The 12,395-nt window shown below is 45.1% G+C and overlaps 1 protein-coding gene across 2 annotated transcripts in view; it reads right to left on the bottom strand.

Moving 5' to 3' along the window:
* The window catches only part of KYAT3 (kynurenine aminotransferase 3), a 425,395-nt gene that overhangs the window by 412,371 nt on the left and 629 nt on the right, over positions 1-12,395 (bottom strand). The gene's annotated exons all lie outside the window — the stretch shown is intronic.

Raw genomic sequence — 12,395 nt, 5'->3', positions numbered from 1 at the left:
TGACCCTGATGTAACTCCCATTCCTGAGAGCCACTTGGAGATCTGCCGAGAGCATCTGCTTTCGAGTTGTTCACTCCCCGAATGTGCTGCACTTGTAGCGAGATGTTGTGGAGAAGTAACCATCTCCAAATCTCCTGCGCTTGTTTTGAGAGAAGTTCTGATCTTGTACCCCCTTGTTTTAGCAGGTAAAACATGGTAGTCGTGCTGTCGGTCCTGACTAGGACAGTGGAACTTCTGATCCTGGGCAGAAAAGCTTGTAATCCCAAGAATACTGCCTTTAATTCCAGCAGGTTGATGTGAATATGCGAATCCGTTTCTGACCAATGACCTTGAATCTCCAAGTCTTGAAGATGAGCTCCCCAAACTTGCAGAGATGCGTCTGTCATCATTACATAACTGATGTTGAGGCTCAAATATCAGACCCTTTGTTAAGTGTTTTCTGATTGTCCACCATGACAGGGTTCTTTTTATTTGAGGAGAGATGGCCACTCGATCTTCGAAAGATCCTAGAAATTGGATCCACTGTTTGTCCAGAAGCTCTTGAAGAGGTCTCATGTGTAGCCTGCAATTGGGAAGCAACGGGATACAAGAAGACATCATTCCCAACAATGACTTGTAGATCCTCACTGAAGTGAACTGCTTTTTTCGCAGAAGGGATGCCAGATTTAGAATCTTTTGAACTCTTTCTTCGGAAGGGTAAGCTTTCGCTTCTTTTGTGCGAAGCATAGCTCCTAGAAACTGAAGAGACTGAGATGGGCGAAGACATGACTTTGATGTTGACTCTCAAACCGAGACGACTGAAGAGATCCATGCAGCGCCGCAAAGAGCGCTGCGTTTCCTGAAATGAAGCGCCTTTTACGAGCCAGTCGTCCAGGTACGGGAAGACCTGAAGACCTTGAAGTCTTAAGTGAGCTGCCACTGGTTCCATACATTTCTTGAAAACCCTTGGGGCCGACTTCAAACCGAATGGCAATACTTTGAATTGTAAGTGCCGCCCCGCCACCATGAAGCAAAGAAATTGCCTGCGTTTTAGGTGTATTGGAATATGAAAATAAGCATCTAAGAGGTCCAAGGATGCTAGATAGTCTCCTGGGCAAAGAAGTAGTAATATTTCTTGAAAGGATAACATTCGAAATGACATCTTTCATCTTTTTGATGAATTTGTTCAAACTTCTTAGGTCCATTACCTGTCTCCATTTCCCTGTAAGCTTTTTCTTTATTAGAAAGAAATGCGAATAAAAGCCCCTGCCTTGTTGATGACGTGGCACTTCCTCTATTGCCCCCTTTTGTAAGAGGGATAATATTTCCATTTTGAGAGCGGACAGGTGTTGTTGCTTTCGGTGGATAGGGGGTTGATGTGGAGGCCTTTGTATAAAATTCCAGGGTATGGCCCTGATGGATTATGTCCAAGACCCATTTGTCCGTTGTAATGGACTTCCATGTGTGGTAGAATAGAGCCAGATAATGGTCGTTGAAGTTTGGACAGGTGGTGGGCGCATTGTTGCAGTCACTGTCTTCTATGAGACTGTTGAGCCTTGCCTCTTGTCGATGATTTTCCTCTTGTCTGTTGCTGGTATGAGGAACGAAATTGCTGAACACTTGAAAACTGGCGATATCCCTGTGGATTGTAAGGTTGATATCTGCCAGACTGGAATTCCGGTCTCTGGATATATTGTCCTCTTGACCCTCTCCTACGAAAGGAAGAAAACTTTCCCTGTTGCAAAGATCCAAGTGCTTGTGCCGTGTCCGTGTCGGCTTTGATGCCCTGAAGGGACTCATCGGTATGTTTACCAAACAGATTTTCTCCGTCAAACGGCATGTCAATTATCTTAGTTTGCACTTCAGGTCTGAATGAAGTAGCCTTAAGCCATCCCGGTCTTCGCAGCGCTATAGCCGCTTCCATCGGACGAAATGCAAGCGACGACATATCCATAGCTATATCGATTGACTCCGAAGCCGCTCTGGAGCCATCCTGAATGATGGTGGATGCCTCATCTTTCTTATCTTCTGGCAAGTGAGACAATAAAGGAGCTATGTCAGACCACATCTGGCGATTGTATCTACTGAGTAGAGCTAAGGCATTCGCCACTTTAATTGCTGCTGCCGCCAGGACAGCAAAGCGTTTTCCCGCTCCATCCATGCGTCTTCCTTCCTTGTCCAGAGGCGCTGCCATTGTGAACACCGGATTCTTAGAGTTGCGCTGTGCCGCCTGCATCACCACAGATTCCGCCCGTGGATGCCCAATTAAACACGCCGGAGAAGACTCAGGTGCTCTATACTTTTTTTCAATCCTCAGAGCCGAGGCTGCAAAGGAGGCAGAGTTTTTCATCAATTTCAACCCCTCTTCCCAAATAAAGTCAATAAATCGGTATTGATCGGACAGATTTACATGAATCCTCTTTAAAGTCATAAAGGAAACATTCTGCCTCCTTGACTGGAAACAGAAGCTCAAAGCGCTTTAAAGCCTTTTCCATTATATCATGGAATCCTCCAACATCTTGAGGAAGAGAAGTAGCTGGCGATGGAGATGGCGTTGTAGGGAGAACATAATCATCCCATTCAGTCCCAACTGGGCTATCCTGAATAAGTTCACCTTCCTCTGGCTGATCTCCGTCACTTTCAATCAGGTAATCTCTGACTGTAACAACAAGAGGAGAGCGTATCTGCGTGGGAGGCGTAGGCAGAGGTGGAGGCAGAGTCTTCTGAACCTGAACAGGACTTGAGACCGATTTAGAGGTGACAGTATTCACTTCCGGAAAGCGGCGAAAGTAGTCATTTATCATATGGCGAAGGTCTGTTACTAGAGAGATTGGCATAGCGACAGTCTCCTCTCTCACTTCTTGATGAGCCTCCTCTTCTACTTCTTAGTCCTAAGACTGCTGAAAAGATTCATATCTTTTTTCTGGCACTGGACGATCCTGTAAAGAAAAGTCCTCTTGTACCTCCTGGTACTCCTCCTCATCAGTGTCCTGACTTTTTATTTGTAGCTGGGATGGGCGATAAGCTACTCCAGACTCCTCATCCTCTGACTGCATTTCCAACAGAGTTGAAGGTGGCAACGGTGAAACCTTGGTCCAACTGGTAAAGTCAGAAGATTTTTTCGTCGTCGACGAGCCCGTCGATGGGTGAAATGACTTTAAAGTAATAGAGGATTTTGATTTCGGAGACTTGAAATGGGTCGTCGACGAGTCTCCCGTAGACGAAGAACCTCTCATCGTCGAGATTTTGATTATCGTCGACGGCATTAGTGTCGTCGTGGACGGCGTCGAAAAGGTGGTCGTCGACAGCTCAGTCGTTGACGGCGTTGAAGCAGATCTTCCCGTTGACGAGTTCGACGTCGAACCTTTAGTCGACGACGTTGTCCTCTTCGTCAGCGAAGCTGTCGTCGTTGAAATCGTCGAAGTTGTCATCTTTTTAGAGCTTTCAGCCATTGTAGTTAAAGGAAAAAACAGTACCTCAATCCAGAAATAAGAAACACTTTCAGTTGAGCAGGGTGAAAAGTTCACAGGAAATAAACTGAGCAGAGCTCAGGGAGACTCCTTTTCACACGAAGGCAGTTGGAAATCTGAGCTATGATGGTTCTACTGGGGAGTATGATGTCAGGGCTGGAAGCTGATTGGCTGAGTTTTGGTCCAAATAATGAGGAGGTTTGGCAACCAAATATAATGGTCCCCTATGGGACTTTCTGTGCAGTGTTTTACTCTATGATACTGCTATAGTCATTCTGTTACTGTGAGACTCCCACCATGACGACGGGGAAGATACAAGCATGTGAATCTATGAAAGATTCAATACAAGAGAATTAAAGGCTTCCCCACCCCCATTGATTCATCAGCTGCCAACCTTTCGAATGGTTCAGTAGGTCAAAAGCAATGGTTCAAGCCATGAAATCCATATTGATCGATTTATTCTTAGCTTTAATGTATTTCTCAGGTAACAAGTGGAGATGGAGGCATGCTCCACTGTACCCAAACCCTGGTAGAATCAATTTTGGATTTCAGAAAGATACCTGCCCTCTGTAGCCCCTGCCTTTAACCTGGCAAAGAAAACTTCCCAAATGTTTCACTAATAAGTAGAGTAGTAATTTGGGCGATAGCAAGTAGTGAGGTTTTTGTCACTCATTTTTAAAATGGGGACAATAGTTGTCACTCTCCAAGTATGTGGAATGGGGACATGAAACGCATCACAGAACACATTTGCCAGCTGCGAGGCCCACAAAACGATATTAGATTTGAATACATCAACTGGTACATCATCCTGTCATGGGACCTTAACCGATTGACTGCTTAACAGAGAAAAGCACACTTCCAGAACATTGTAATGGAAAAGTGTGCCAACCCCTCCATTTCAGACACTACTTCCTGGTGCTCTGATACACCCTGGCAATCTCTTGGATTAAACACTTGTGGAAAGTGTTCCACCCATTTATCGTCAGGGATTATAGTATCCGAAGAAGAAATGGTATGGCTGAAATATTGTGCTTTAACCTCAAAAAGCTGCACTGTCCTTAAATTTGGCAGCAGCTTCAAGATCTTTGTGGGCACTAATCTCATCTTTCCTCTCTTTAATCGGATTATAAAAAACATGTAAAGCCTACATTCCCTAATTTCATTCCAAGATCTTGCCACTTTTTTTTTAAGAGCTGCTAAAACTTGTTTGTGGGCACTAGAGCAAGTATAATTCAAATGTCCACTTCCATCTTCCCGAAAAGGTTCATAACGGTTTATTTAGGGAGAATGGCAGTTCAGAGAGATTGAAACATTTCAAGATCCAAACATATCCCAAAAGCGGTTCCTTCATCACCCAATATATCATGCAGGAACCTTGAAGGATCTATTTTCCCCCACTTCAACCGGACATCATGATTTTCTGAACATTTAATCGACAACCCCTTCTCCCTCTTCACACCCAAATAAATGGTCAAAGAGGACTATGGTCACCAAGGCATTTGGGTATTACTTTAAAATTTGACACTAACACACTTCTGGTTGTTAAAATCATGGGTGCTTCTTAATCCTTCCCCTGTGAATGCTGGGGACCTGGAGTCATCAACTACAGTGTTATCTTAGTAGGGGAAACACGAGTTATTTTTCTTAATTACATTATTTAATGATTCACCATATGCATCATGCTGGAAGTAGGACAAAACAAAACCATTAATATTGGTAAAACCACAATACTTTTTAGTGCAAGACCTGCAAGTCGAGACTTTAAAAGCACATACCCACATAAATAGAGGTGGAGTTTGAAATTTGATTAGCTGCTTGTCTATATTGAAGTCTAGGGATTTCACTACATGCATACAAGAATTATCAAAAATATTAGGATTAAAAAAAATGTAATTGCCCCGCCGACCCCCAAGTTTAACTAGAGCAATGGATAATAAGGCGAGGCAGATAACAGGAGCTTATGAAAATCAGACTGATTGACTGACACTAACGCAGCACACCCGCCATTGGCTCTGCCCCCGGATGAGTGAATTGCATGATAAAGAGTAAAAACCATTAACATGGGAATCAGTGTTTCTTGGAAACAATTCAAGTCTTAAAAACTTATGAAGGATAAACAACATTGATTAGGTAACTTGAAGTGTATCACTGCGATATGCCACGATAAAAGGTTAATGTCAACCTGATGTACAAACGTCTTTATACGAGAGGAAACTATCATATTCTATAACCCCCTCACCTCACCACCAACCCTCACAGTACAGAATCAACCACCCTGTCATTAAAAGTTGTAGAGAGTCAGTCGATTTCATTTACATATTGGAGTGGTTCAAAGGCATTGCCAAGTGAAATATTAAAAAACAGCTACTTAATTAAACAGACCAGAAACAGAGGCTTTGAATTATGGGACTGTATCACACCCCTTGGATAAGGATTACAAAAGTAGCCTAAGGGCACACCCTTAATGCTAGAAGTAGAACGCACACATTGCACCTTATGAAGTCAAATTGCAACCAAGCTGGGGCTTTTAAAATTTATAACACAATTCCTAGGGATGTTTTAATTCCACAGCCAATCAAGGGTACCCTTCTGACCATGTTGAGCTCGTCATAGAGGTCTCACGACCAGCCAGCATGCTTATTACGCCAACATGCAGCCTTAGTCCTTAAATCAGACTGACCCTCCTTGCAACCATCAGCTAACGGCAGCACATTTCAAAAACAATGGCATAGGGGATACACTCGGAGGGTTATTGTAAGTTGCCCACAGTTCCTCCTGAGCTGCAGGCACAAAGTAACAAGTTCACCAGGAAGAAGACAATTTTCGATAGACGTGCGTTTTCCTGCCCATGACGTGCATGTGCAAGCCCTTCTACAACACACATGCACGGAGTACAATTAAACATACATCATAAATTCCACGCCAACATTCATACATGATGAATGCAGGAGAAACAGGACCGTGGATGCCCAAAGCCACACAGATCCCACCTCTGCCTTCTGAATGGCCATACACTACCAGCCAAGACTATTCAACAAGCAGCGGAAGGTAAAAAAAAATAAAAAATCTTACTGTCAGTGCCGCTCAGATAAATCCATAAATCAATAATTGCATAATGGTGCACCTTGCTCTGCATGCTGACAGTAGTGCTCAACTATGCAGAACACCAACACAGCAAAAATCGTTTTTCAAACTCAAAGGTGCAGTCAGATCCCTTTGAGCCTTTCAGAGGGAATCTGGAGCAAAATGTGAGCGGTTCAAACCCAGCAAGAACCCCGCTGTTAGGAACTGGGTAGTTGGCTGACTTGGGTAGGAGCCTTAGTAAAGCAGTAACCACAATCCTAGTCAGGGTAAGAAGCACAAGCCGGATAAAGAGACCCAGTGAGGCCCTCAGAACAAAAGTACCTTGACCCTGGCTGCGTCAACATAGAATCGGTCGTAGCCAAAGCAATGGGTCAGTATCGATCGACTCGGGATGCACCAGTTCCAATCGGCGCAGCGGTGATGACGTGTTGGCTCCAATGAGCTGCGATGCGGAGTTTTGTCATAGAGGATGCCATTGACAGAGATGCAGAGACCTTTTGAAGTGGTGGTTCCAAAGGTGATGCGTCTGGGACGATCCATACAGCAAGGGCGATGTGTTCGTTCCGGTCATGCAACATGAGCGATGCGCCGGCTCCGATCCACGCAACTAAGCTGATTTGAAAGAGGATGCATGGGTTTTGCTGAAGAAAGCACCTTAGGACTCATTTTGCAAGGGTCCAGTACAGGGCTGACACCACTTGGCATGGCAGACTCACTAATGGCAGATACCAGGTGCAGAAGCAGGTAAGTTGGCTTGAGGCTTCAGGTCAGGAGGTCCGCCAGCTAGCCCTTGCAGTCACTCTGGGTTCAAGTGATGCAGGTCCAGTCCTTCTCACCCAGTCAGGGGAACAGCAGACAGCAGGGCAGCACAGCAAGGCAGGATCCAACAAAGTAGAGGTTCAGCAGAGTGGCAGTCCTTTCAGCAGCACAGCAGTTCTTCCTGGCAAAGTGGTTGCAGGTCAAGAAGTGTACTGAAGTGGTGGTATCACTACGAATACCCAGTTGTGCCTCTGAAGTGAAGGAGACTTCAAAGAAAGGTCTTTGAAGTGCACAGAGGTCTTCCCTTCCTGCACTGGCTCCAGACTAACTACAGGGGAGTAAGCAACCCTTTGTGTGAGGCTCTGCCCAGCTTCTCCCTCCCATCTTCCCAGAAAGACCCAACAAGTCATACGCAAGTTCCCATTGTGGGTGGCTGTCAGAAGGAATACACAAAGCCCAGCCATCAGCCAACAGAGACAGGCAGCAGGCACCAAATGGCTAAAGTAAGGAAATCGAACACAAGGAGATGATGGCCAGAGCGCTGAAACTTTTCAGACACTCACCCCCACTTAAAGATGTGAGTTGAATCCATCACCATTCTTTAGTTAACTTCGCCGAGGGGGTGAGTGTCTGAAAAGTTTCAGCGCTCCGTCCATCATCTCCTTGTGGTTGCTTTGTTCCCCCTAAGTTGGCAAGGTATGCCCAGACGTGGGCCCCTTGCTCACTTTGCCACTGGATTCAAGCTAGCTTGGCTGATGAATGGTGTTACCCAGAAACCAGTCCAAGGATGCTTGTTTCCACTTCAGGGAAGTACTGGCTTGGCAGTTTGGGCTGGACTATTCACATGAGGCACAGGGTCAAGACTGATTTGTATATAGCTGGGTCTGAACTGAGGTGGCGAAGTGAGCTAAAGAATGGTGATGGATTTAACCCAGATCTGTGACTGGGGGTGAGTGCCTGAAAAGTTTCAGTGCTCCATCCATCATCTTCTTGTGTTTGCTTTGTTCGAACTAAGTTAGCAGGGTATGCCCACACGTGGGTCCCTTGCTCACTTTGCCACTGGATTCAAACTAGCCTGACTGATGAAGGGCGTTACCCAGAAACCGGTCCAGGATGCTTGTTTTCGTTTCAGGGAAGACCTGGCTTGGCAGTTTGGTCTGGACCGTTCCCATGAAGCACAGGGTCAAGACTGATTTGTATATAGCTGGGTCTGAACTGAGGTGGTGAAGTGAGCTAAAGAATGGTGATGGATTCAACCCAGATTTGTGACTGGGGGTGAGTGAAAAGTTTCCGCGCTCTGTCCATTAACTCCTTGTGTTTGCTAAAGTAAGGAAATGCCAGCTTTCTAAAAGTGGTATTTTCAGAATGGTAATTTAAAATCCAACTTCACCATAAGTGTGATTTTAAATTGTGATTCCAGAGACACCAGACATGGAGGTCTTATTTCTTCCCAATTGGAAAATATACTTACGAAAAGTAATAAAGTAACGCCTTACTGTAGTGAAAAATGAATTTAAGGTTTTTCACTACCAGGACGTGTAAAAGGTAAACGTACATGTCCCAACTTTTTCAATACACTGCATCCTGCCCTTGGGATGTCCATGGCCAATGTTAGGGGTGACATATGTATTGAAAAAGAAGGGTATGCCAGGCAAGAGGTTTAACTTTCCAGGTCGCCATAGTGGTTTAAAACGGCACACACAGGTTCGGCGGTTGCAAGCCTGAGACATGGTTAAGGGCCTACTCTAGTGGGTGGCACAACCCCTTGTTGTAAATATTTTTGTCCACCCTAAGCGTGGAAGGGTATTCTCAGATGTGAGACCCTTGCTCATTGCACCATCAGGATTCAAGCTAACCGGGCCGAAGACGGCTGTAATGCCAGAAACCGGTCCCCGGGAGCTTGTTTCCTTCCCAGTGTAAGAATTGGCTTTTGTAGTTTGGTTTGCCCTGTTCCCATCATGCACTGGGACAGGAACAGACTAATTTGCATACAGCCAGGTTCTGAAACTGGGATGGTGCAGTGAGCTAAAAAACGGTGTTGGATCTAGCCCTGATCTCTTGACTGGGTGAGAGCTTTCTGCTTAATTCAGAGACTCTGTCCCTCACCACCCCTTGTTGTAAATATTTTTGTCCACCCTAAGCGTGGAAGGGTATTCTCAGATGTGAGACCCTTGCTCATTGCACCATCAGGATTCAAGCAAACCGGGCCGAAGACGGCTGTAATGCCAGAAACCGGTCCCCGGGAGCTTGTTTCCTTCCCAGTGTAAGAATTGGCTTTTGTAGTTTGGTTTGCCCTGTTCCCATCATGCACTGGGACAGGAACAGACTAATTTGCATACAGCCAGGTTCTGAAACTGGGATGGTGCAGTGAGCTAAAAAACGGTGTTGGATCTAGCCCTGATCTCTTGACTGGGTGAGAGCTTTCTGCTTAATTCAGAGACTCTGTCCCTCACCACCCCTTGTTGTAAATATAAGCAGGCCCAAAAGTAGCATTAGTATTTAATTTACAGGCTCTGGGCACTTCTAGTGCACTTTACTGGGGACTTACAAGTAAAATAAATATGCCAATTGGGTATGAGCCAATGTTATCCTGATTAGAGGTGAGAGCAAATGCACTTCAGCACTGGTAAATAGCTCACAGCTCTAAGGCCAGCAAAAGAAAGTTAGTGAAAAGAGGGGGAGGAAGGCAAAGGGTTTGGGGGTGACCCTTCAGAGAGCCCATTTCCAACAAATTGAAAGTGATATTTTATGGGGCTCTACCTCTGAGCGCCAGAATGCATGTGTCAATTGGAGTTTGCAGAGTCCTATCCGAAAACCGTGGCAGTTAAATGTCTTCCATTATAGTAAGGAGAATGCAGGGTCATTAAGTCAGCAAAAAATACTGTGGGACTTAGTGATAGTCAATAAGGAGAGGGCCAATGAACAGGTTATTCTTGAAAGAAATATTAAGTCCTTAACTGGGGAATAGGTAGCACACCTGACGGAGTTCAAAGGGAAAAAAAATAATAATCAAACTGCACAATCTTTAACCCTCAAAAGCTGCATATATGTTTTACAGGCTAAACGTCCACCTTTACGAACAAGGTGAAAAATAGGGTTACTCACTGAGACAGCAAGAAGCAATGATATGCATACCTGCCAATATGAACAGCACTGGTGCTTTGTCCAGGAACTGCAGGATATAGCGTAAACCTTTGCTGCCAACTATGGTAAATTACATAGCGCAGAACTAATGCGAGATGAGAAACGGGAGAATGGATTTTTTGACAACATAAAATTACCTCATCTGAATAATGAGGGACAACTTCTTCTAGAAAGGGAAATAACGAAAGAGGATATAGCACTTACCATCACACACCTTTCCTACAACAAAGCCCTAGTGGTGGACAGCTACCTAGAGGGGTTTTATAAATGGACTATAGATGAGCTTGTAGATACTCTCTATGGAGCCTTTAAGGAAGCAGACCAATCTGGCAGCCGTGCAGCTCGCCCTAACAGGGCTCTGCTTGCCATTCTCCCAAAATCCAGAAAAGCAAAGTGGGGATTACTGTCCAATCCCCCTGCTAAATTTGGAAATTAAGGTAGTGGCAGGTATATGGATGTCCATGATAAAACAGCTAATACCAACACTAGGTCACCACTCACAAATGGGCTTTGTGCCTGGATGTATGTCATGTAATCACATGCACACCTTACCACATTTACTCTAGTTTGGCAAAGACTCCTATGATGGCCCTATCTCTGAACACTAAGAAAGGGGTGACAGTATTGAATCAGCATATTTGTTCACAGTTAGGCGATTGGACCTGGGAGACGAGTTCATCTCCAGAGTCAAATGGCTGTATGATTCTTCTACTGCACAAGTGAATTGTGGGGGTGTTTTTGCATACCCTTTTGTCATGAACAGAGGCGTGAGCCAGGTATGCATACTCTCACCACTATTATTCCTGCTTGTGTTAGAGTCCCTAGCAGCTGGTATTCATTAGTCTCCCAACATTGTTTGTACTTCCACACCAGGGTCACTAACCAAACGACTGGTACTAATAAGACATGACTGACTCCCCTACACTCTTGAACCAAGAAAGGCATTTCGTGAGCCTATGCAATAACTGCAGCCAAGAACTGTATCTTGAAACATTGGTGACTCCCCCCCACCCAGACAAGAAGAGTGGATTATTGAGTTGTACAAGACGGCTTTGTACGTAAAACTAATTTATGAGGTTCAGGTCTTAGAGACCGTTTAATACATCTCGTCCCTATTCCTCGCACACATCGGATACCTCCCCAGAAAGGGTGACCTCATTAAGCTACAAATCCAGACTATTGTTTGTTGTTCTACCGGACAATAAGTTACAATCATCTCACTCTTTTCTCGTGTCTATATTTCTGTATGTCTTGGAGTGGATGGATGACATCTGCTGCTCGGTATCCCAGGAAGATCAAGCATGAATCAACACATACGGGATCTCCATTGGCTTCCCGTGGCCTGCCGTGCCCAGTTTAAAGCCCTTACTTTGGTGCATGGAGCTCTACACAGATTGAGGCCACTTTAATTTAGGAGACGCTTCGCCATCTATGTTCCTCGAAGGCGTCTGCGTTCCGCTGCGCAGCGTCTGGCAGTCATCCCCCGCTTCTGCCTTACTCGTTTGGGGGGCAGCTACCCATCTTTTAAGGCAGCTGAAGCTTGGAATACCCTTACACTGGAACTGCGCAACATACAAAATACTAGGCTGTTCAAGAAGCATCTCAAAACCCTGCTTTTTGTTTAAGCCTCTGTATTCTTAGCCTCCTCAGCTTCCAACAATAGCACTCCGTGCCGGGACACTCTTGAGTATCCGTGCACGTTATAATTGTATCATAACATAACATAGTATAACATGGTGATTGTGGTGTCGGAGTGGTTATCTTTTGGCTGATGTTTGTTGGTTGTTGTGGCTCCGCAAGCATGCCTACAAGGTGCTATACAACCAAGGACCATCCTACATCAATCATAGACTAAACTTCCACCTACCCACAAGACCCCTGTGCTTCTTCTCGTACATAGCTGCCAAGACCTGGAACACCCTGACCCTACCCCTCCACCTCCAAACAGCAACCTCCCTG

The sequence above is a fragment of the Lissotriton vulgaris genome, chromosome 1_1, assembly GCF_964263255.1.
Source record: "Lissotriton vulgaris chromosome 1_1, aLisVul1.2, whole genome shotgun sequence".
NCBI classification, from domain to species: domain Eukaryota; kingdom Metazoa; phylum Chordata; class Amphibia; order Caudata; family Salamandridae; genus Lissotriton; species Lissotriton vulgaris.
The sequence above is the reverse complement of the archived record's forward strand: the minus strand, read 5'-3'. Positions and strand labels throughout refer to the sequence as shown.